Raw genomic sequence first — 26,646 nt, 5'->3', positions numbered from 1 at the left:
AACCTGCATCCAGAGAAGACAGATGATGGACGCCATTACTTAAGTCCTGCCAGCTACACTCTTAGCAAAGAAGAGAAGGAAAGCATGTTTGAATGCCTAGCAAGCATCAAGGTACCATCTGGATTCTCCTCGAATATAAAGGGTATAATAAATGTGCCAGAGAAGAAATTCCTAAACTTAAAGTCCTATGACTGCCATGTGCTCATAACGCAATTGCTTTTAGTTGCATTAAGAGGAATTCTACCTCCAAATGTACATCTAGCCATCGTGAAGCTATGTGCATTCCTCAATGCAATTTCTCAGAAGGCAATTGATCCAATGGATCTAGCTAAACTATAGAATAATGTGGTTCAATGTCTTGTCAGCTTTGAGTTGATGTTCTCTCCTTCCTTCTTTAATATCATGACACACCTCCTAGTTCACCTGGTTAAGGAGATTAGCATTCTCGGTCCTGTGTTCCTGCACAACATGTTCCCCTTTGAGAGGTTCATGAGAGTCCTAAAGAAATATGTTCACAACCGTGCTCGGCTAGAAGGAAGCATCGCAAAGGGCTATGGAATAGAGGAGGTCATTGAGTTTTGTGTTGACTTTATTCCCGACCTTGACCCGATTGGTGTTCCTAAATCTTCTTTGCTCTCACGTTGTTGCAGCCGGAGTCCGATCGAGTTGCTGGAGCTACTCCGACGGCTGCAGGAGCTGGACCTCACGTTTACATCATGTGAGCTACATATTCCAAAAGGGAATGCCATAATCATGGTGGCTCTCGGTGTTTTTCTCCTCCAGATCCTACCAAGACACCAAGAATCCATGGGGCAATAATACCACCTGGATATGCTAGCATCTCAGTGGATAGAGTTAACAAAGGTTTTAGTGATTTGGCTCTTGACATTCCAGGAGGTGATGGGGAGAAGACTCTAGGAGAAGCAGAGAAGACATTCATACTATGGCGCAAGCGCTACATCATTATTCCTGGGGTCTCTAGTCCACCGCCGCTTCCTCAACTGCCAGACAATAGGTGCAGACAAAAGTGAACGAAACAATTTTTTCACTAATTTTCTATTGACATGCATGATTAATAATAATAATTTCTTATACCTAATTATTCTTTTTTGTACTCACACAGTAGGGCCTCCACCAACCTAAGTCCAATTATTCAATCTCTAGATCATCATAGTGCTCCGAGCAATGATTATGCAATGCCGCCACCGCCGCCACCTCCAAGGAGGTCTCCAACGCCTCCAAGGAGGTCTCCAACGCCTCCAAAGAGGTCTCCAATGGTTGCCCCGCCTCCCTTCATGACCAAGAAGCAGCCAGCTCCTAAGAGGTTCGCCCCGCAAACGAAGCCGTTGGCCCACCAACCGGCAAAGAAGAAAGCCTCCTCTAATCCAGTTATTCCCCAAAAACTGGCTTACGAGAAAAGTGAAAAGGAATTAAATGCTACAGTACAAAAAGATGTGAGCAGTTTCTTCGAAAAAGTAAGAAAGCAACGAGAAGCGAGGGAGAACCCGGACAAACCGTACTTCTACCTACCTCCAGATCTTCTAATAAAGAAGGTGGACCAGAAAAAGCGGGAATCTCAAAAGACCCTACCAAAATCGGACTACGACCGCTCTCTCACCAAGTCATTTGAGGCGACGCAGAAAAATACTAGAGCATGGAAAGGTGTTGCACAACTCAAACAACAATCGCAACAATCAGTCCCCCTCTTATCATTCATAATGAATACGGTTCAAACTTAGATGTACTGGACGTCGATTTTGTGAACCTGGCTCGGTTTTACGAGGATACCGGTTTGGACCTTGCCCAAGTGCTCGCTGAAGGACCATCTGCTCCGAAAGAGTATCCTTGGAAGAAATTTGAACATGGAAAGAGTCTATACAACCCTGAGGCCTTAGGTGAACTAGGTACGCAAATGTACCTGCTAAACAAGTGGTACATGGCGGCGTGTGAACGGGGAGAGACCTTTGTTTCTGTTAGAGTTAGAAACCAACATTACTTCTGTGGCGATGACGTTATATATGTCGAGTTTTCATAATTACACTAACTATGCCACCTGGATTCTCTCGACAAAAGTCTCATTAGCTGCTATTGTCTATAAGTATGATTATTTTCTACTATTAAAGTGTATATATATAAAGCTACATGTATATATATAAATTATATATCCTCACACTATATTTTGATATATGCATATATGAGATGATAGAACTCAGAAAGAGAAAGGATAATGATGTTGGTTTCGTTGATCCAAATGTCGTATTCAAACACCCTAATCCTCCGCCTCAATGGAAAGCTGAACTCGAGAAAAATCTCATGAGGTTTTTAGTGAACCAACAAAACAAGGACATACTCTTCCCCTACAACTTCAAGTGAGTGTTAAATAATTAATATCGATCATATGGACATTTGTTCAATTATTTGCTTACTAGCTAAGCTATCTCCCATATATATATGTTGACTCTAGTTAATGTCGATCATATTTGTGTATAAAAACATATGCAGCAATCACTGGATATTGATGGTCATCGATATGACCAATAGTCAGTTGAACATCTTAGACTCGTTAAGAAAAGAGCAAATAGAGTACCAGACATGATAGATATTATCCAAGGGTAATTTGATCTCTCTAGCAACTATATATACCCCGATCTCTTAACTGCAACAATTATTAAATGCCAAATTAATTTTTTTATTTTATTAGGCACGGTGTTTGGAAAAGTTTCATTGAGGAACACCACATGAAACATTGTAAAGCGCCACTGGATGTAATCGCACACAAAGTAAGTACTAGCTACATTTATATATATATATATATATATATATATATATATATATATATATATATATATAATTCAATTAACACCATGCATGCTTTCAATTCACCGGATCTTTTTTCTCGTAAAAGTGGGTTCTGAGGCAAGAACAGGGAAACAACTACTGCGGATACTATGTTTGCGAGTTCATCATGGCGTACTAAAAAAGAACTCCTGAAGAGAACCTCAAAGTACGTTATATAAATATATTCATATATTCACAATTTTTTTATTGCTCATATATATATAAGTAATTACGTGACCAACACACACACACACATATATATATATATATATATATTAATACTTTTCCTTTAACTTTTATTGAAGACTCTATGGTTGAAGGAAAAAGTCATACGACGTGACCAACTGAAAGCAATTCAAGAGACCATAGCAGGATTTCTTAATGACTAGGTCCTAAACCCCGCCAGCGAGTTCTACAATGACGTGAACGAAACATGTAAGTCAAATCAGATGGAGTGAATTTGTTATGCCAAGAATATGGTAGAATATACAATACAAGCTTTATTTGTAATATATATATATACATATTATATGTACATAAAATAACGTACAATATATATATATATGCATATAATATATACGTTAGTTTCATACTTTAGTTTGTTCAAAATGTTCGAACATTATAAATGTGTAGAATACGTATATTATTAGCAGCGTAGAATACGTATTCGAAAACCTATTCAAAAACCAAAATGAATCATCAATTGAAAATAGAAACAAAAAAAAGAAAAAAAGAAAACCTTTAGTTCCGGTTGGTAATATCAACTGGGACTAAAGGGCCGGCCCACATGACCAGGCCGGGAGGCCTCTTTAGCCCCGTCTCGGGCGCGAAATCGGGACTAAAGGAGGGGCCCTTTAGTCCTGGATTCGTGCTCCCGGTTCTAAAACCGGGACTGAAGGGGGTTGAGAACCAGGAGTACAGCTAGTTTCTCTACTAGTGCTCTATCCCAAAGTAAACTACCTACCAAGGAGAAACTGGTAAAATTATGCTAGTGTGGCTTTTTACGGGTGGTCAATTGAGGCAAGGAAGCGACGTGGAACCTGGAACTACTCAAAATCAGATGCATGCGGGGAATGGACCAAGGTCAAAATATGGGTTGGAAGAACCGCCTCACTCTTTACATTGAGTAAAGAGACTACCAAAAATATATGTGCGTTGCAATGGAACATACCATTTTGTTGCAAGGTCATATGGGAGAATTGCAATTCCAAAACATATTTAAGTTGTAACGCATGATACTTATCAAGTAAATTTTGGAAGAAAGTATATTATTACCAAAAATATTTATTAAATTACATAAATAAACATATGAACCTGATAATAACAAAAGCTATGGACCTAGAAAAACCAAAATAACCTATAGTTTAAAACGAAGGGAGTACCTATTGTCGTGTTGTGTTTCCTATTTGTTTAAATGTATTTTGCCTATTTTATTATTGTTTATAGCATTTTATTCTGGAGAAATTTCAAGAACAAGCATACGGGTGATTTTCATGGTCATTTAAAATTCTAATTGCAAATGTACAGCTCACCCATATTTTCAGAAATTTAGAGAAAGAAATCGAATTACCACAATAAGAATTGATTTAGAAAAAGAAATTGACCATCTAGTAAATAATTGGGGGGCCTAACTCGCGCCCACCAAAATCCAAATTTCACGCGCTCGGTCTCGGTCGTATGGCCCGCACGATTGACCTTCCTCCCTCTCTCTAAAACAAACAAAACGCACTCCAGAACAAATCCAAATCGTTCCTCTCTATCTCCCATCACACCGCCGCCGCCGCATGACTAGACCCCTGCCGCCACCGCCACCGCACCTCGCCGGATCCGCCCCCACCGCACCGCCCTAGAGCTGCTCCACATCACTGCTAGGAGTTCATGAGTGAGGATATGACCCGGTCGGCATCCACAAGCACCTCATCCCTAACGGCATCTCCTCCGAGCACAGTCGCGCCACCGATCACTCGAGCGGAGATGCCTCTGTCTCTTTCTCTTCACTTCTCTAGGTGCCTCTCTCCGATCTCTCTCCCATCACCAGATCTCGATCCATGGCAAGGCGGTGCCTTGAGCGGCAAGAGTGGCAGCGGCGCCGTTGGTCCAGGCTTCCCGTGGAACGGCGGCGCAAGCAACCCCTACGGGCTCCTCGAGGCGCGGCTGCAACGGCGATGAGCAGCTCGACTTCGGGGATGCGGATCAATGTCTGTTCGGCGCATGGATCCGCCAATTACAGTCGCATCTCCGAGGAGGGGCGCATGGATTTGGGCATCCGGACGCCCGAACCCACCTCGCGCGCGTCCTCGACGACTTCCGCGTGTGAAAGCACTCGACTACCTCCCGGCACCCCGTCTTCTCGGTCGATTCCGTCAGATTCTCTTCCACCCCTCTCGATCTCCATTTTATCTCTCTCGATCTACTGTCTTCTTAAACATGATTTGGTTTTTTTTACTTGTGTAGTTGTGTGATGCTCGAGGGGCGATGATTGGGAGGGTGGGGCTCACCGCAGTGGCGGCGGCGCTCCGTGTCCTGTCTACACTCTTGGAAGGGAGAGCCGCTGCCACTTGATTTATGCTCCGAGAAGGAGGCCACTTCGGCTAGTTGCATAGTTGGTCCTGACGCTGCCTCCGCCAGCTGCCAAATCTGGTCGGCGACAAGCATTGTAGAAGTGCCATAGTGAAGTGGTTCGTACTCCTCCCGTTCATGATGTTGTCCTGCTGTCTGTAGCATTCTTATTTTCCTGCAATTGAAGGATATAAGCAGAGGAAACGGTTAGCTATCTGCTCTCATGTTTAGCCTAAGTTTTTGTATGCAGATTGTAGAAATGCCATCTAGTTTCAGAAGTGCAGTAGCTTCCTTGAGTTGTCTAGGCTCTCTCACGAAGTAATGGGTAGCATCCTCATTGATTAGTGATTAACGCAAAGTCTGAATGGTTTGGTTTTGAAGCTTTCATTGTTACTAGATTATAACACGGCAAATAGATGGTTCATCATTGCAGATATACTTTAATTGTCTACCTAAATGGTTTTGAAATTACCTTAGCTTAATATGGGGCTACATTTTTTATGGCACACGTTGTGGTCAAAATCAAGAAAATAGAACTGCTGGCTTGATAAGTTATAGATACACTACATTCTGGAAAGCACAAAGAGAAGTAATTCTATTTCCCGAAAGGTTTCAGAGCTGAATTTAAATGTAATACCAGATCATGCCTTGCATATTACTTGCACATCATTTGGTTGTCGTAAGTCCTAATATCTAATGTTAGACATGTAACCACAATGCACTTTTAATATTTTTCCTGCTCCCTGACTTTTGGCATTAATCTATAGATGCCGGAACGGCCACTGAGAAGCCCTTCAAGGAGATTTGAAGTAAGGCATTGAAAGGATCTTACACAAGGGCTCAGGATTTCTTGAGAAAGCCATAGAAGAACTCGAACCAGAGGTTACTTTGATGCTAGCCGTTCAAAGGAACTAGGTAAGCTACACTCTATCTAGTGTGGTATTACCAGCGGTCCATAGTATTTTCCAGATCTTTTTTTGGCCATGAACCATCCAAATCCCATAATTCAATGGCTTTTTAGACTTTGTGTTTGTTCATATCTTAAGGGACATTTGAAGTGCAGATCTCACATTCAGTCTTTATTGAGTTTCTGCACATTTCTGTAGTCTAAATAGTATAAACACTGATTTTCCACTTCCAATTGTATGTGTAATTTTATTCCCATGTGATAGACTGATAGAGCTTGTTCTCATAGCAATCAGAATGGTATCTAATTGTATGCCTGTTCATAAACTGCAGGAAAACATGGACGACCTGAATAATTAGAGAAAGCTTTATGCTTGAATGTTGGTGATGGATAGCTAGAAGAATTAGACAAAGATTTATTAGTGAACGCTGATGCTGATGGACCATGAAGAAATTAATAAGAGAACTCATATTTAGTTCTATTTTATTATGCTAAACATAGTTGCAAACTTATAGATAGAGATGATGTTTTTATTCTGGTGTGGTCATGTTTACTTTAGCAATATTTTGGTCATTGTGTTATTACTTTGGTTGAGACATATGTTTGAAGTTAATGAAGGCTCGAGTTTTTATGTGATGATGAAATCTATACTCATGATACAATTATTTTGCAACAACAATTAAATATCTAGCTATGAAAAAAGCGTTGGCTAAAATGCCCACGTTGCAATAAACTACTATGCAACCACTCTTTGTTGTTGCAATATACATTATTGCCACAAACTTTATCTGTTGCTATAGGACATGTCTACCACCAATAATGATGCGTTGCATCTTTCATCTATTACCACTGATAATGATTCGTTGCATCTTCCATCTATTACCCCAAACAATGATTCGTTGTAGTTTCCATCTATTACCATCAACAATGATTTGTTGCATTACCTTTTATTGCCACCAGTAAATGAGCGTGGTAGTTGTGATTCTAGCCACCAAATTTGTTACATTGCAACATTTCTTTGATGCAATGGAGCACATTGCATGGTAATATGACCATATTCCCACGTAACTATGGAGTAGCAATAAAGCCATGTTGCGACAAGTTCGTTCGTGGCAATACTGTCATATTACATCCACATGTTTCGTCGCAACAGTAACTCACGCAACCATTCAGCTGGTCGCAATACCTGTGCTTGCAACCAAATCGTGGTTGCGTTAGTTTTTTATGTGCATTGCAAAACCACCATATTGCAACACCACATCCAAAAGGATGCAAGAACCTATTGCACCGTTCCAAATGCAACCACTTGTCAACAACCATACATATATGCAATTGATCCGTATTGCAACCAAAATAGTCATATTGCAACCCAATATAGGCGTCACGACAGGGCTGGATCCTAGCAGTGAGTGAATTCTCCTCCGGATTAAAATAAACCGATCTGACTTTCAAACTTACCCATATTACCTTCAACTATGGGGCTCCTTAGCCTTCGCTTGGGTCTTGAGAAATTGAAAGACAGAATAATCAAGTCAAGCACTATGTCTCAAGTTCTTTGCTCAACCATTATTCTAGAGTTTTTATAGGTTTTTAAAATAAAACTCAGAGCTTCTATTGTATGACACTCTCAAGTCTCTCAATATATGTGATATTTATGGATCCTCACCAAGAAAATAGTGATGCTATGCCTTTCTCTTCCTACAACTAAAGCTTATGTGGAGTTCATAGGTAGGGTGAAAGTATAGAGCATACTTGCAATAAATATATTGTAAAGTCAAACCTCGGATCCAAAGAGAGTTGAGTCATACAATTGAATCAAGATGTGAATGTGTGAGGATGTCTATGGTGGATGTCTATGGTGGCAAACCTAATTCTACTTTGCTCCTTGAAAACATCTCTCTTTTGAAACTTGGAAACAACTTTGTAAGAAAACATGGGCTATCTTATTCATCTTTTTTTCTTTTCAGGCGGGCATCTAAATACCCATTGTTTTAAATATCTCGGATACTCGTTCATTTTTTCAATACATTTTCTTTTTTTATGAATAACTTTTGCATAGCCACATGCTTCTTTTCTGCAATAAAACTTTTGAGAGACAACAATAAGAACTTGGAGCATTTATTTTGTGGATAGGAATAGGGTATATTTTTTGTGTTCACTCCCAGTGTAAGAGTAAAACATTTTTAGGTGGATCTAGATGGAATGGCATGTTGTTGCGCCTACCCCCAGTGTAGGAGTAGTGCATATGTGGGTGGTGTGTACGTGGTCTTGATTTTAAGAGCATGACAAACCTCTCATAAGGGTCAACAAAGATTGACTAAACTCAATGCAAAAGCAAGCATCATATAAGAGTGAAAGTTTTCCTAATCTAAATATCATATATGGTTCTGGTAGGAATTTAAGCTTGTCATACTGAAGCTTATCATGAAGTATTTTTATGTTTTTCAAAAGACAAATCTTCGGAACTCTAGTATCACTTGAAACAAGATAAATAGCAGCTCAGACCTTATATCATATCCGTCAATTACCTAGACTTAGATCAAGCATATGCTACCCATGACTTACAAGTTCAGAGTAAATTCTTATATCAAATCAGTTGTATCCAAAACTCAGGAGAATTCAAGGCTGGAAACTAGGTACTTGAAAGGAATTACAACAGAGCAACTATTTATCATTTCCATTGCAAGAGATTATCTCAGAGTCTTTTATTTATTGAGCTCTTAAAAACAAATTAAAATAAACTAGACACGCCTTTTATTTTGTTTTTAATTTCACTAGATCACACATTATTACTATAGCTATATATATTTATTCTAAAGATAACTTTTTATTTTGTTTCATTCATTATTTTTAACTATTTAAAAGAAACTAAAACTAAAAAGAGAAAGAATACTTACCTGGATAAGAATACTTACATGGATAAGAATACTTACCTGGATACACGGAGATGCTTCTTCCCCAAGCTAGCTCTTTCGGTGAGGGTTCGGTGTTGTAAGTCCTTCGAACTGGACTTCTCCTTATGAAGTTCATTAATACCTTGGTTTGTCCTGAAGACGAAGATTCTTGTGATGATGCCTCTAATGGTGATGTCACCTTCTTTCGCAAAGCCTGTCTTGGTTTTGAGTTTTAATTTTGGTTTGACAGATTTAGGACCTTCACTTATAGAAATTGGGGAATCGATTTCCCCACACTTTGCTTGAAGTGTGTCCTACTATAAAACAAGATAGAGATCAAGTGCATGGGCTCTGTTGGTGGGAAAACACCAATAGAACCAAAACTTTACTTATTCTTCTCTAACCTTAGGCACATTGAACAAGATGAAGTTGATGTTATATGCTATGTTCAATTATATCATAGGTGATAAGAAGATTGAACATGAATGTAGCAGTTAAGTTCATTTGGCAGAAAAGATTGAGTTGCTTAACATATGGAAGGATTGTCCATAAGGTATCTATCATTTTCCAGAGATAAGATGTGCAATGTTTTAGCTCATTTGGTTAAGACTATAAGATTAAGGAAGTGGTGCTAGGAACAAGCTTAAAGAACTAAACATGTTTAGTTAATCAGGTTGGATCAAGTAAATTATAACTCAAACATATTTTGTTTCTTATTTATGTGCCTACCAGAATTAAGAAAAAACTTCTTAAATGATGACCATTTACCTTAGGAGGTTACCTTTGTCATTGAAGCGTGATGTCACCATATGACGAAGGATAAATGACTCATGATGGTCCTTCTCTTTTGCTTGAAGTTTTCCTTTTTTTCGGCTAGCCTCGTATCTTGAGCTATTCATGAGCTTCTTATCTTCTAGATTGCACATTTTCTTTCTCATCTTTTTGTCATGCCATCTTTCTGCTCTTTGATCTTCTGACACTTTGTTAGACCTTTTGCCTCACTCATTGTTTTATGCTTACAAAGGATTAGTGGACAACACATACCTGAGGGAATATACAATTTCGAAACACGGGTTGTTTGTCCCAAATTTTATAATTTCCCTCTATGCTAATAAAAAGATGGTTTTGGGATTACTTTAGTATAGAGATTATGTTTTATACAAGCATGGCTCAAGGCAAAGGTAACTTGTAGCAAAGGACAAAGTGAATGAACTTTGGTACTGTTGGTCAACCCGTGGTAGAACATCTGCATGATTAGCCAATTCTCCATCCCACGATGAGGACATTATGATATATAGTCTTAAAAGTGTTCCCATGCCTCAGGGACAGATTCATCATGTTGTTGCTGAAAACTTGAAATTCTCTCACGCAGAGCATTGGTCTTACCCGTGGGAAAGAACTTTGCTAGAAAGGCAGTGGAGCAATTATCCCATGTAGTATTTCTATCTTTGTTGGCGTAGAACCACTACTTCACCTTCCCCAAAAGTGAAAATGGAAAGAGGCAAAATAGTATGGCGCCCTTGGTTACTCCCTTGATGGTGAAAGTGTTGTAGATCTCCAGGAAGTGTTGGAGATGAGCACTAGCATCTTGATGTGCCTTTTCACAAAATTGGCTCGCTTGCACCATGTTGATGAGAGCCGGCTTGAGCTCGAATCCATTGTCTCCTACATTGACTGTGGGTCTAGTACGGATGTTGGCAGTGGTTGGAGCAGAGAATTCGTGGAGAGTCCTGTCAGCTATGGCTTCAAATTCTGGTGTTAAACTTCGCCTTATATGGTTGTCTTCTGACTCTAAAGCTGAAACTTTTTTGAGTTTAGCCTTAGTCCTCTTAAGTAGTGCTTATGGATCATCAACGTAGTTTGTCGGAAGGTCAAAACCGATCATACATTACCCTGCATAAGATACACAAGTAGACAAAACAAGGGTAAGCATGTTTGAGCAGAGATCAATGGTTTTCCTCGATCACATCAATAAGTATAAGTTTATCAATACTTCCTTTGTCTAGCTACCTTTCCCGGCAACGGCGCCAGAAATGCTTGTTGGTATTTATTAACTTGTCACTTGTTTTAATAGCCACCTATTAATTACCTACATCTCCTAACATTACTTTATTAGGTTGTCATCCCTAGTGATGGTGCCAGAGATGCTTGTTGGTGCAGCCTAGCATCACTACTAGAATGATACTAAGTAGTTCTTTATCATCTTATGTGACTAGAAAGAATATATAGATATGAATAAATAATAATCTGTAAGCGCACAGATAATATACCATTATAGCACTTCACCCGAGAGTATTTTAGATATCGTTATTTATATTTTTATCACAGGGAAGGTCTAGCATAGACAAGTATTGATGACTTATACTATTGATGAAGAAGTAAACCATAACCAATATTCTACTCATAACAGGGGTAAGTCATAGGATAAGATATATATATATATATATATATATATATATATATATATATATATATATATATAATAAGTATTGATCAATGATAATGATAAATCACTCAGAGTATTCCTTTCTATGGCATTAGCATGGTTAGGTAGAATATTAGAGAAATAATTTCTAAGTTATCCTTAATTATAAGTCAAAGCATACATTGATTAGTGCAATTATACCTAATAGTCATTGCTGAGATCATCTTCATATCTACACATAAGGGATATTACTAGGGAAGAGTAAGAACAAAACTTATCTTCCTTCGTAATCAGATCCTACGTGCTCCTACATCGGGGAGTGGACTACAAAGGATGCAATAGGAGTGTCACGTCCGCGATCTATCACATAACCCAGAATATAGGGTGTATTCGCAGGTAAACAATGTATAAGCACCACACTTACACAATATCGACCACCCACCCATGGTACCTTAGAGTGGGCGCTATACGAACTTATGTATGAACATGATGATAATCCAACTATACTAAGCATATAATCAAAGTAGACGATGAACATTATAACGAAGAACATGAATAAGATGAATACTAATATTGTCATAACAATTATAGCAAGCATATAAAAATAATAGAGATACAAAAGAGAGAGGAGGCACAAAGATTATACCAAACCACGCTCTTGACACGATCGGGAATCCAAGCGAAGCCTGCTTGCCTCCCTCTAGACCTAGCCTAACTAGCTATGCCCTAGAATATGGTGGAACTCTGAGGATGATTAGGGTTTCTGTCTTCTCAAATGACTTGATGCCTTTAGGGGGACAGGGGCTGATATATATAGGCCAGAGCGTCCAACGTGAGCCCTTGGATTAAACCAACTTAAGGAACGGCGTAGATGCAACCTAGGAGGCTGTGGAAAACCCACATTGCGACGAGGCTGACAAGTGGGACCCTAGGGGCCGGGCAGCCTCTAGGTGGGGCCGACCGGCCCCACCTGACGATGTCTCGGCTCCCGCTTTGGTGTGGAGTCCTCTCGAGTCTTCTAGAACCTTCTAGTGTCCGTTTCGCGGTGGATAAGCGTAATTAAATCTGATATGTAGGTCCACCTTGACGGTTTTCTGAATAAACCCTGTAGAAATCACAGATCCACAAAAACTCATAGAATTTATTAGTTTAAACCCCTAGACCTTTGTTGGTGATCTCAATTGTGCCCTTATGCATGTTTTATTGATGTTTTATAATGGTTGTTAACTACCGTCAACAACAACCAACACAAGATGAGGATCACACAAGCCACGAGCAATCCACTATAGTACATTTTGGCTCTCCGCTGGGGAAAGGTCAAGAACCCCTCACAATCACCACGATCGGAGCCATTATGAGTACCTTTTGTTCTCAATTTCTGGTTGTCATTATGTTTTTTTTTCAATTCCTTGTACGAATAGTAGCAGCAGAATGTTTTACTCAAAAGCTTAAGGCCCTATTTGGATACAAAGTATTGGAGAAATACCATGGTTTTTGAAAATACTTTAGTTTTCATAAGTTATTAGGTTTTGGATAAAATAAACTTTGTAGCTTTAAATCATGGTTTTGTTAAAATTGTAGTCTTTTGGAGTTTTAAAAACTTCACTAAATTTTCTTTTTTTCTAAATCATGATTTTCTATCTCTTTAGGTTACAAAACCACAGTTTTGTGATGCCATAGTTTCCAAACAGGCCCTTAGTTGTGTGAGGCTTGAGTTACATGCTTAAGGGAAAACATAACCTAACTTTCAAGTTCAAACCGTAAAATAATAATATATGTACAATCTCAATCCGCAAAATTAAGGGCCTGTTTAGAAGGAATGTATTATGTCAAGAAAACCCTGTAAATTACGGGTCCGTAAGTTTTTCGGATGCAAACTGTATTTTGCTGTTTGGATGCCCGGTCAGGCTACTAAGGGGTTGATTAGTTGTCCGAACCGGACTGTCCCCGCACCATTTAGTTGTCTGACCTTATTCATGTGGCGTGTTTGGTTGCCCTCCTCACATCTTTCGCTGGTATCCTTTCATTCATCTTTCCTCCTTCATCCCGCACTACTTCATCTTCTCAATTTCTACTTCCCTCTCTATGCAGGATGGCTTGATTCAGGCATGATGCAGGGACCCATGTGTCATACACTCAAAACTCACATCTATACATGCAACCAAACAAGATATCATTTTATACTAGACCAACAACAAAAATAACTAAATACAACTAAGTGCACGACTTAAACATGTCACCATTCTAGACGGACTCCCCATCCGAACTCTCTCCCGTCAAAGCAACCAATCACGTAAGTTTACACTCGGTTTGCGCCGCGGACAAAAAAAAGACGTCTACCGAGGCCTGTAAAATGAAACGACAGATATCGGGTCGTGCGTTCGTCTCGGCGGCGGCACGGAGGTCCGCTTCCTGGCGAAGTGGCGGCGCGGAGCGCTACCTGGCGACGAATAGCGGCGCGGAGGGCTACCAGGGCGGCGGCGGAGCGGAGCCGGTATCGGCGACGTCCTAGGCGGCATTCCGCATCATACACTTCATTGCACGACAACAAAGCGCATCTATTTCGTTCTCAATTTCAGGTGCGAATATATCCATGGCGACAACTTCAAATCCGTAGCTATAGAAGTCAGATCGACGGTGTCGGTGGCCAGATCCACAAGGAGCGCATCTATTTCGTTCTCAGATTTCAGGTACCCTTCACTCCTGATCCCATCTCTCCTTGTGTGAGAAACTTTGGTTGCTTGATGAATCTTGACTTCGTGAGTTCTGTGGGCTAGACTAGTAGATCACTGGCTGGCTGGAGATCGATCGACAGCAGTGTGGCTTAACTGCAGCGAGACCTGAGCATTCTGGATTGATTGACCTCAAGATTCACATTTGCCATTTCAGCGACGAGTGCTTTGCACTAGCAGCTATCTAGTACTGTACTACATAGATTGGTCGAGATTGTCATATACATATGTGGTGTTGAGTTGCTAGGATGATATGCTAACATCCATTTGTTTGATTTGCATTTCTGATTATCTTGAACGATTGCAAAACTTGGAGCTATCATCTCAATTTGATTCGTACGGATGACCCAGTTACCCCTGTCTCATACTGTTCTTCCAAATAGCATTTCACAGGCGGATAATTATTGCCTGGTTTTCTTGTGCACAGTAAAATACAAGTGTAAACAATTACAGGTGTATATTTGAGTAGCATCCAAACAGGCCCTATACATTTCGAATGTACACAAGCCGCAGTTTTTAAAGGAAAATTAAATATACGTACAGTGCTCAATATGTTGCATAACGAGACAATGCTACGTCTACAAACAAATTGACCATCTCCTACGCTGCACATGAAGCTACAACACAGAAAACTACAGCATCACATCAGACCGCCATGAATCCATGTCCCACCACTGAAACAGAATGCAGCGAATTGTAGCAGGTGGAGAACTAACCTCTTGCTCCCGAACAGGACAATGGGAGCAAAAGAAATGGAAATCTGGGTGAAACCCTAGCGTGTCAAGAAACTACAGTTGGGGAAGGAAATGCAGGTGCAGGAGGACCGATTTGGCGATAGTGACGGCGGTGGAGGAGAGAGGCGGCGCCGGTACAGCCACCGATGTGATTTCTAGAGATCGACATGGAGCCGTGAACTTCGGGAGGAACGTCAGCACCGAGCGCCGGGAGATGCGTCGCCGGCCGTAGGGAGAGATGTGCCGCTAGTCGCTGGCCACGGGATGCTGGGTGGCGGCGGCCGCGGCGGTGGCGGCCTCGCGACTCGCAAGGTGCGCGAACGAACGAATCGACGGGGTCAGGGAAACCCTCTCGGCGTCAGGACTCGTGGTTTCCTTCCACTCGGAAAACGCAGGGAAGCGGGCTTCAATACCTGAGTTGGTGGGCTTCCAAAGAGCGCGAAGAATTGCCCCGGGGGAGACTGGCACGGGTTTGTCGGCCCAAGGGAATTGCAGGGATCCCTCTGGGAAACAGTGTTGCCAAAGTAGCCCTAAGAGAAATGATTTTTCAAGCTCTGCCAGGCACCACCAATGGCTGTAACAGTTCCGACAACTTGGGGCGATCGGCCATAAAAAGGTTCGGAATTCCTTCTGGGCCTAGGCTCCTTCGAATGACTCGGCCCATCAATTGCCTTGTTGCCTTCGACTTGCTGTAGTCCATGCACATTGCCTTGCCGTTACTAATGGCTTCACCAATGTCAATGAGCTCTGTATGAAACATCCAACTTCTAAAGATTTCGCAAACCAAACTTGGGAATCTGCTAGCATTCCTTCTCCAGCCCCCTCCGCCCTTGCTACTCCAGTTTGAACCGCCGCCGTGGGGAATCTAACCGCGGGTCCCACCTTGTAACAAACTGACCAACCGACTTATCAGCAGTTCCCAGTTGAGCATCCTCCCTACAAATAGCCGTGCCGCCCCGCCAATTTGGCCAGCCTTTCACTTTCAAACGAGCACAACACAATCCAAAGAACGACGTGGGAGAGCGAGCGAGAAAGCCAGAGCAAGAGCAAGAGAGAGCAGCCATCGAGAGGAGAAGGCGAAAGATTCAGGGGAGCGAAGGACCGATGGCCGACCCCGACGACTATTGGAGCGCCGTGCTCGTCGTCTTCTTTCCCGTCGTCGCTGTGGCCGTGTGCGTCGTCTTCATTATCATTTGGTGCCCATGGCGACGGATGCGCCTCTTCACGCTCGGCGGCGTCACCACCCTGACACGACGCTGAACTACACCTGCACCATGTGCCAAGACAGCATGGAGGCCGGCGAGAAGGTCCGCACGCTGTCCTGCGACCACGCGTTCCACTGCGGCGGCAGCGCCAGGTGCGAGAGGGACATCGACCAATGGCTTCTCACTGCGGAGGTGATGGCGTGCCCGCAAGAGTCCCTATCCCGTGCTGCCGTGGAAGCAGCCACCGCCATCGTCGCCAGCACCTTCACCGTCAGCATTGGAGCCAGCGCTACAGCAGTTGCCGCGGACGTCGGCGACGCCGGATTTGGACTTGGAGAAGGCGCTGCTGCTTCCGGCGCACGAAGAGACACTAGCGGAGGCGTCGTCATCAGCATCGGCGCCACCGCTAGCGCAGACGCAGTTGCCGCGGACCTCGACGCCGGATTTGGCGGAGGTGTTGCCGCTTCCTGCAGACGACGAAATACTACCGGACGCGTCGTCATCGCAGTAGACACGCGCGATCGAGCTTGGATGGGACAGTGTTGACGCCTCCTGTGGGGCGGTCTGGAACTGGATCAGCTCTTGGAGAGGTTCTTCAAGGATTATTTCGTCCTTCTTTTTCTGCATTCTTGTTCTTGGAATTGATCGATGGTAGTTCGTCTTTTTGATGGTCTGGATCAGCTCTTGAAATACCCCTTAGGTTGTTTCCTTTTTTGCTTTCTTGGAACTGATCGAACTTAGCTGTGTTCCTGTTCTTTTGTTCAGAGCTGCGTCCACCTGTAACGAACCAAATGTCCGAATGCCAAGAAACGATCATATGTTAGTTCTTGGATCAGCTATAATGTTCCGATAGAAGCTAATAGATCTTTGGTTCATTGCTCTGGTACTCTGAATGTGATTTCAGTATAAACTGTTGGCATCATTGTTTGCTAATTTCTTGCAATAGTGCTTGACATCAGTTGCTTCATCATCTACTAATCCTTTTCTTGAGAGACAAAAACCTACGGTTTAGTTTCTGAACATATGGTTAATATTCTGAATATCTTGTGACCTGCTTGTTTGCTTTACCTCATTTTTCTTGCATTCTAGCTACTGCTGGTATTATACCTTTTATGAATGTATGGTAGCTGAAGATCAATATACTCTTCAGTTTTTTGGCTGTATGCAATGCCTGATCAATTTGAGACATACTTTTCAGCGAAGGAACAATGTTTTTCTCTCACAACAAATCAGCGAACAGTACTTTTCAGTTTGTCTTTTCAGCGAAACGAACAGGGCGGTTGAATTTCAGGAGGATGTGAGCAGGTTTTGGTTTAAATCTGAATCTCCTATGATATCTTGCTTGTGATGCCATGTTTGTACCTACATATTGTTCCTAATTTCCTGTTGCCAAAGCTTAGTTCTAATCAGACTTGAGTTACTTAACAGCTTGCTGCGCTTGCCTATTTGTTCGGTTGTTCCTCCACAAATTTTTCGTCAGTTGATGAAGTTTCTCATATACTGTTAGTATCAGACATAATCAGTTCATTTCGTGGCAAATATGGAGCGCAATAATTTTCGGTGACAGCAGTGTAATTATCACTAGTGATGTTTCTTGGTTCAGTCAGACTTGATATTTCAGTGTAAGAAGGGCAGTGCAATTCAGGGTTCATACTGTGACAATAAAATTCAGTGTAAGAGAGATGCCAAAGAGAAGTAATTTTGATTAATTGTAGATATCATACTACCCACAAGCTTCACTTTGCTTGTTTGGAGTATTTTTTTTTCTAGCTTCTAATTGGAGATGTTTCTAGGCTATGTAACACGGGTTAATGGACTGGCTCTATCTTACTGCCAAAAGGCAGTTGAACTGAAGAATACAATTAATAATTTTCAAGAAAATCTTGCAGTGCGCTTTGCTGTTTGGAGTTTTTTTTCTTACATTCCAGCTTCCAGGTGAATACGGTACAGCTGATAGCCTGCTATTGGTTACATAAGACTTACGATAGCTGAAGATGTAATGTAATTTGTTTGCAGAAATTGCTCAGTTCACTTGTTCAGTTCATGAGCAACTATTGCAGAGATTGTTTTCAGTGTTTTTGCTGCATACGCTGTCCAAATCCAAAGAAACCCCATCTAAGTTATGCAAAGCAACCAGCAGACTCCAATTGGAGTTTGGATTATCCACAATATGCTTTCGGAATGCATGTGGTGTGGCAGAATATTTTTATCACACGGGGTTTCTTAGACCAAAAGGTTAGAATCCAAATAAACCCCATCAAGTGCTGTCTTGGCCTCTTGGGAGAATTTCGCTTTGCAGCTGCCTCAGCAAGACCCTGCCACACTTGCCACATGGTGGGAGCATACAGCAAACAAGGTGCCAAAACAAGAACGCAGACGCTTCAATGAAGTTTGCATATACATCATGTGGAACCTTTGGAAGGGAAGAAATATGAGGATCTTTCAAAACGTGCACAAGACGGTGCAACAAGTTGCCTCCATGACCAAAGAGGGCATAGTGCAGAGACATAGGGTGATGGCAATGGGTGAGCAAACAAATTAGTGGAGTTTGGAAAATTTTCTACTCTGGTCCTAGGACCATGTGTTCGGCATAGCGGTTGTCATGTGTACGTAAAGCTCTTTTCCTACTTAATTGAGCGGCAGAGCTCCTGTCTTTACCTTAAAAAAAAGATTAGATATATTTTTCATTCAAGTTATTTTCAAAACATTAATTAACAAAGATCAAAGAAAAAAATTGTGAACATGTCCCCAAAGTTCTCTTTGCAGCAAGAAACGAGATTAGGAAACGCTGAGATTAGCCTTGCAAGGAGAAGATTACGTTTTGAGGCAATTTGGCGTCCCCTTCAAATAAAACGGATGAAATTCTTGATCTCTCCGGAATACAAAAGCGACTGGGCTGTATGCCCCTGCCTTGCAGTCCGGTACGAACGAGAGGCTGCGCGAGGCCACGGGCTCGGCCCTATCTGAGCTTCCAGACGGACTGGCCCATCCATCTCTCCAGTTCAACGGCCCCCTCCCGACCGCTTCCCTGCCTTCCACTTGACTCATAGGCAGTCGCATCGCATCGCGGCGAGACGCTTTTGCGTCGCTCCTCTTCCTCTCCACGCTCCACAGTCGCAGTCTTCTCATGATCTCAGAGATCCCCCAACCTGCGACATTTCCAGCAATTTGGTCGTTTCCCACGCGAGCTGCGCGCAACGCAACCATCCCACCCCGCTCCCGCTGCAGTCCACTGCTTCCCGGGAAATCCGCCTCGCCCCGATCCAAGCCACCAGCGCAGCCGCCCTGCCGCGACGGGGTCCGACGCCCGGCCGATCTCCCGCCTCCGCCAGCGCCTCGGTGAGTGACCGGCTGACAGCACCACATGCATTCTAAAAATATTCTCCACTCCCACGTATTCGGCCTATAATATCATGTTCCTGCGCATTGCTCCCTATATTGCTATTGGGGTTCTCTGATCTGAATTCTTTTTTTCTCGAATATATAAAAGACTTGTGCATCATTGTATCAAGAACAAGAGTTTAAACAAACATCTTGTATTGAGCGCCGAAGGAGATCGACCTAATACAGCCGAAAGTGGACCATCCTAGTAAAAGACCTCTTAATTCGATATTACATAAAAGAAAACAATCAATATAGACGTAGCTTTGTGACCTAGGAGGTGGCTTTACGTCTTCGCAACTGCCTGGACGGTGCCTTTCCAACGATCAGGAAGAGCTCGTCCAGCGCCTCGGCTTCGGACGCAATCAGGTTGCCGTCAAAAACCCTGTCAAAGGTCTCGAACTCCGAAGCGGATGGCACAGATGGATCCTTGGTGTAGCACATACGCTGCATGATCAACACCTCACCTCGCTTGGAAGCTGGCACTCGAGAGAGGCTCTGAGCCGCCAACCGCCTGCTCCGCCACGACAGTACCGGCTTAGCAGGAGGTTGCTTGGGAGGCTCACGAATCAGCGGAGAGTTCCTCTTACACGTGACATTGCTGATGAAATTGTCGAGGCGTCGTTTGACGGAGTCGTTGTTGTCCACAGCCTGGTGGGTAACCCCCGGTGGTGAACTAGGAGGGCCATCCACCGTGAGGTCGAGCGTTGTGTCATCGGCGAGTCCACCGCCCACTGAATGGGGCGCGGCGGTGGTGTTCGCAGCTCACAGGAGACCACCGCTGGGTCCCCATCCTCCAGCTGGGGAGCTGCCACTATCGGGGCCACAGCCGGAAGCTGGGGGTCACCGAAGTTGACGGGAGACGCCGAAGGGAAGGCCACGCGTCGATCGGACTACCGACGAGCGAGGCTGCGAACTCCTCAACCATCAGGTCCTTCGAGATGTCGCGAACACGCGTGGCGCTTGGGTATCGTGTGAGCGTCAACGGGTCAGGCTCAACGATGCCCGTCGCGTTGGTCGGTCCACCGTGCCATGCCTGAGCACCAGCGGCGACCGAGGTGAAGTTCGGTGTCGCTTGGGCGGCCCCTGTCGACCGGCCGTGACTGTCGGTGGCGACACTCGTTGCCGCAGCGGTGTCGTCCCCCTTTTGTCGGCGTCGATGTCTCCGACGTCTCCGCCCACCGTCGCCGTGCGTAGTCGCACCTGACACAGCTCCAGCCACGCTCGACGTGCTGCCCTGGGTACGCGGCCGATTGCCCAAGGTACGCTCTCGGATAGGGCATCGTTGTCGACCTTCTGGGGCATCAACTGTGCCAGAGCTGGAAGGAGACACCTTCCGCCGCTGCTTACAGTCCCGTGCGAGGTGTGGAACCCATTGCATCGAAGGCAGCGTGGGGGCAGCTTGCAGGTTGCCACCCTGTGCGCGGTGGAGAGATAGTTGAAGCACTTTCCGTGTAGATCCGTCGGATAACGGGTAGGGGGCCACTGGTTCGCCGATGCAGTGCGGACGGGGCGAGCCCCTCTGGCACCGCTTAACGACCCCTACGACAAGACCTCATGCCAGTCGTCCATGTCCCGAGCGGAGATGCGCTGGCGGGCGGAGCCCCATCCGTGACGTCCGAGGCATTGTCGGGCAGGGACGCCGCCATCCATGGGCCGAGCAGGTGAAAGGTCCTCATGTGGTTTTGGTAATTGAGTGACAAACTACGTGGACTAATTGTGTTTATGTGAGATACATAGGTGATTAGTCCACAGGTACATGTGTGTGAGCAACATATGCCATGAAGGTGAAAATGGCTTGGAGATGTTGCAAAGCTCAAACAAGTGATGATGAAGGAGCTTAAATGCACATGAGACATAACATTGAGTCATGTGATCAAGGTGGAGAAGATCAAGACAAGACTTGGCTTGATGGACCGGTTGCAAGCGTGAAGGGCAAGTCAAAGGATTTGGAGTGATGGACCACGTGGCGGTGAAGCTTGAGCAAGACTTGGCGCCGATGGACGATGGCAACGGTGAAGAGCAAGTAAAGTCAAGATCGATGAACCAATATGATCACGTGATGATATGAAGTGGATCATATCATTGTTGATCGTGTTGGTGCATGTGTTGCATCGACATTGAAGGAGATAGAATGGAATACGTAAGGCAAAGGTATAACCTAAGGCATTTCATTTTATCGGTCATAGGTGTGTAGAGAAGTTTATGACCGGGTTTAGGATAGATGGCCGTACTATCAAGAGGGGCAAACTTGTTTGCATATCGGTAATCTAGTGCCACTCGAGTGATCTAACTTTGCATCGTCGCTAGGATCGAGTGGCGTGGCAAGTTGAGTGGCTAACACCCTTGAAAATGTTTGTGAAAATATGCTAACACATGTGCACAAGGTGATACACTTGGTGGTTGGCACATTTGAGCAAGGGTGAAGGAGATAGAGTTGAAAAGGAGTTAGTCGCGCTGGTTATAGAGTGACTGGACGTGTCCGGTATGGTGACTGGACACGTCCGATATTTGGCGGCGTACTCAGCGACCGGACGCTTCCGGTCGCCACACCGGACATGTCCGGTGTGAATCAGAAAAAGCAGTGTTCGGTAGTGCAGTCGATCGGACGCTGGTAGCGTCTAGTCCGGTGTGACCGGATGTGTTCGGTCGTCGGTGGGTGCTTACTGTACTCAACCGGACGCTGAGGCTCAGCGTCCGGTCAGTTTCTAACTGTCGCGTTCGGTCGGCCCTGGAGGCTTATTGGACTCGACCGGACGCAGAGGCTGAGCGTCCGGTCATTTCGTGCTGAGCGTTCGGTCGTCTTGTCAGAGAGCCATTGGAGGCAACGGTAGGACACGTGGCGGTTAGACAGCTACCGGACACGTCTGGTATAGCGACCGGACACGTTCGGTATTCGCGTCCGATGCGTCCGGTGCTGCGTCCGGTCGACCCGAAAAACGCCCAGTGAAGGGGTAACGGCTAGTTTAGTCCTTGGGGGCTATAAATAGAAGTGGCCTTCGGCCATGGCTGGAGCTGAGCACCTTGAGGGACTTTGTGTCCATGCTTGAGAGTGCTTAGGAGCCCTTCATCTCACACATACTTGATAGTGATCATCCGATTGTATGAGTGAGTGATTATAGTACGATTGCATCGTGAGGTTACATCGAGTGGCACTAGGTGATCGAGTTGCAAGCCGGTGGTGCTTGTTACTCTTGGAGGTTGCCACCTCCTAGATGGCTTGGTGGTGGTCTCCGTCGAAGCCCGCAAGAAGCTTGTGTGGTGCTCCGGAGAAGTGCTTGTGAGGGGCACTTGTGCTCGTCCTACGGGAGTCGTGAAGAGCAACTTTAGTAAAGCATGTCATTGAGCTACCCTCACTCAAGGGGTAGGTTCTTGCGGCGCCCGACGTGCGGGCTTAGCGGGTGATGCTAATTAGTCGCCAAACCACCAAGTGAGCGGTCGACACAACGGGGACTAGCGTGTTGGCAAACACGTGAACCTCGGAAGAAAAATCATCGTGTCAACCTTGTTCTTCCCGTTGGTTTGCATCCCCGTTACACAAGCTTGCAATTATTTTCATATACATTAAGCTTATGTTGTTGCTCTTGTAATTAGTTAGCTTGTGTAGCTTACTAGTTACCTTCTTGTTTGTGTAGCATAGAAGTAGCTCTCTTGCGTGGCTAATTTGGTTTGCGTAACCTTGTTAGTCACATTGCTTAGTTTGTGTAGCTAAGTATTTGCGCTCTCTAATTTGGCATTGGTTGCCTTGTTATTGAGCATTGCTAGTGAGCTTAGTTGGCTTTGTGCTTTTGCTTACTAGCATGTGTAGGAGCTCCCTTGTTGCTTAAAGTTCTAGAGGCATAGGTTTGTGTGACCTTACTCCTATAATTGGTTAGGTGAGCTCTAGCTAGCCCGGCACCTTTGTTGCTTAATTAGTATCTTTGGAAGGTGCTAGAAAATATAGATAGAGGGGTGTAGTCTTGGCTAGACCGATAGTTCTTAATTCCGCACTTGTTTCGGTTAGCCGACGCGATTAATTTTAAAAAGGACTATTCACCCCCCCTCTAGTTGCCATCTCGACCCTTTCAATTGGTATCGGAGCCCGTTCTCTCATTTGTGGTCTTTACCGACCCGAGAGGATGGCGAACTTTAGGCTAGAAGTTGTTTGTGACACACATTTTTTATGGCACACACTATGCACAGTGGAAACGTCATATGCTTGATCATTTCTATGAATTGGGTCCCAAGGCATGGTGGATCATTGTTGTTGGTTTTTCTCGTGATGCCTTGGATAAGGATAATCTCACCCAAGTGCAAGAGGATTGCTTACAACTTGATCATCGTGCTCTTTATTATCTAACGTGTGCTATATATGATGATACTTTTAGACGTGTGTGGGACTTGGAGAGTGCTCATGATATGTGGCTAGCACTCCAAGCCTTTTACGGTGACTCCTCCATATGGGATGATGGTAAATTCAAGAAGGAGGATGAACCAAAGAAGGAGGCTCATGAGTGTGTTGAGCATAACCACAATTTGGTGATTGTGGAAGATTGCTCCACCTCATGGTCAAGTGATGATGATGATCGATCTACCACAAGTTCACTTGACAAGGTTGATGATGATGCCACAAGTATTACAAGTGATGATGCTACCCCATGCACACTTGTTGGTGATGATGGTTCATGCTCAAGCCATGATGAAAATGCTACTACAAGCTCTCCAACTACATCACCACATTGCTTCATGTCACAAGGTGACACCAAGGTATCAAATGATAATATGGTTGATCATGTTGATTCATATGATGAGCTTGTTAGTAGACTTGCTAGCATGACCATGTCTTTAGAAAATGCGAAAGCTAAAACAATGATATTAGAAAATAAAAACTCATTTCTAAAGAATTCTTGTGAAGAACATAAGAAATTACTTGATGCTTATAAATCTTCACATGATAAGCTAAAATTGAATCATGAGACACTACTTGCATCTCATGATGAATTATTAGAACAACATGCTTCTCTCATTAAAATGTTTACAAAGAAACTTAAAAATAATGAGAGCTTATCACATGGATCAAATGATAAATCACAAATTGTTGCTAACCCTTGTGATGTAGTGAAAGCTCTAGTTTGGTTTTGGTTAGTTGATGAAACCCTAAGTGCTAACCTAGTTTATCAAGATGATTATAAGATAGGTAGCACTACTCCAAGTGATGAAGCAATGGTGAAGATCATGACAATGGTGATGGCATGGTGATGGTCAAATGCTTAAACTTAGAAAAGAAGAAAGAGAAAAACAAAAGGCTCAAGGCAAAGATATAAAATGTAGGAGCCATTTTGTTTTAGTGATCAAGACACTTAGTGAGTATGATCACATTTATGATAAATAACCGTACTATTAAGAGGAGTGAAACTCGTATCGAAATGCGGTTATCAAAGTACCACTAGATGCTCTAATTCATTGCATATGCATTTAGGATCTAGTGGAGTGCTAACACCCTTGAAAACATTTGTGAAAATATGCTAACACATATGCACAAGGTGATACACTTGATGGTTGGCACATTTGAGCAAGGGTCAAGAAGTTAGAGTTGAAATGGAGTCGGTCGCGAAGACGCTGGCATCGGTCAACTGACCGGACGCTGGGTCTGAAAGCACCGAACGCTGGCTACATGCGTCTGGTCGAACTGATAAGATGGCACAGTGCCTAGGGTTAACCACCGGACGTTGGACTATGTTCGGTCAAGGTGGACCAGACGCGTCCGGTCGAAGAAATACCCTTCGGGGAGCTTACTGGAAACGACCGGACGCTGGGGCTTCAGTGTCCGGTCAGTTTTGCCAGAGCGTTCGGTCAGCTTCGTAGCCGTTGAAATCTGATGAATAGCGTTTGAAGCTAGTGACGCATGGCGTCCATCGGGCGACCGGACGCTGATGGTCAGCGTCCGGTCTGTCTGACTGGAGTGTCCGGTCACCCCGCGTTGTGCCCAATGAAGGGATACAACGGCTCTAATTTTTGGGGCTTCTATTTAAAGCCCCATGGCCGGCTCAAGCCACAACTCTTGCACATTTTCATTGACATAACAACCTTGTGAGCTTAGCCAAGGCCCTCCCACTCATCTCCATCATTGATCCATCATCATTGTGAGATTGGGAGAGAATCCAAGTGCATTGGTTGAGTGATTGCATCTAGAGGCACTTGGCATTCGTGTTGCGCTGTGGATTTCGCTTGTTACTCTTGGTGGTTGCCACCACCTAGACGGCTCGGTACAGCGGTGGAGGATCAGCACGAGTTGGTGATTGTTTGTGGTCGTCTCCGGTGATTGTGAGGAGAGTTGTACCTTCCCTGGTGGAGCGCCAAAAGGTAACTCTAGTAAATTGCTCGTGTCATTGAGTTACCTCACTTGTGGGTCGGTTCTTGTGGTGTCCTATCGTGTGGACGAGGTTTCTGAAACACCTCTTAGCCGCCGAACCACCAAGTGTTGGTCGACACAATAGGGACGTAGCGTGTTGGCAAGCACGTGAACCTTGGGAGAAAATCAATTGTCTCTTGTCTTTGGCATTCTCCCGGTGATTGGCTATATATTCATCTTGTGATTGGTTCATCCCCTACACGTCGATATAATCACCATACTCACTTATTTACATTCTTGCAAACTAATTGATACAAGCTCTTTAGTGTAAGTAGAATTGAGAGCTTGCTTTATTAATTACATCCATCTAGTTGAGCTCTTTAGAGTAGCAAGGTTGAGAGCTCTTAGTGAGTAATTACATAGCAAGTTTGTGTGCCTAAGTAATCATTGCAACTAGAATTGTTGGATAGGTGGCTTGCAACCCTTGTAGAGCTAGAGCAAGTTTGCATTACGCTATTTGTCATACTAATCAAATTGCTCTAGTTGATTTGTAGATCTTTAAATAGGCTATTCACCCCCCTCTAGCCATATTAGGACCTTTCAAGTGGTATTAGAGCCGTGGTCACCGTTTGATTAAAGG

The 26,646-nt window shown here is 43.9% G+C and overlaps 1 long non-coding RNA gene, 1 other non-coding gene and 1 pseudogene across 2 annotated transcripts; all 3 read left to right on the top strand.

Annotated features, from left to right (window-relative positions):
* The first annotated feature begins 4,585 nt into the window (after positions 1-4,585).
* LOC136494021 (uncharacterized) lies at positions 4,586-6,940 on the top strand. The gene is made up of 4 exons (XR_010768468.1): positions 4,586-5,200; positions 5,293-5,516; positions 6,165-6,312; positions 6,637-6,940. It is a non-coding gene; the product is annotated as an uncharacterized lncRNA (long non-coding RNA).
* Positions 6,941-10,466: 3,526 nt separating this feature from the next.
* On the top strand, positions 10,467-10,575 carry LOC136494982 (small nucleolar RNA R71). The gene has a single exon (XR_010768772.1). It is a non-coding gene; the product is annotated as a small nucleolar RNA R71 (small nucleolar RNA).
* Positions 10,576-16,164: 5,589 nt separating this feature from the next.
* Positions 16,165-16,814, top strand: LOC136491444 (uncharacterized; annotated as a pseudogene).
* The last annotated feature ends 9,832 nt before the right edge of the window (positions 16,815-26,646 follow it).

Source organism: Miscanthus floridulus, chromosome 11, assembly GCF_019320115.1.
Source record: "Miscanthus floridulus cultivar M001 chromosome 11, ASM1932011v1, whole genome shotgun sequence".
Classification (NCBI taxonomy): domain Eukaryota; kingdom Viridiplantae; phylum Streptophyta; class Magnoliopsida; order Poales; family Poaceae; genus Miscanthus; species Miscanthus floridulus.
The sequence above is the reverse complement of the archived record's forward strand: the minus strand, read 5'-3'. Positions and strand labels throughout refer to the sequence as shown.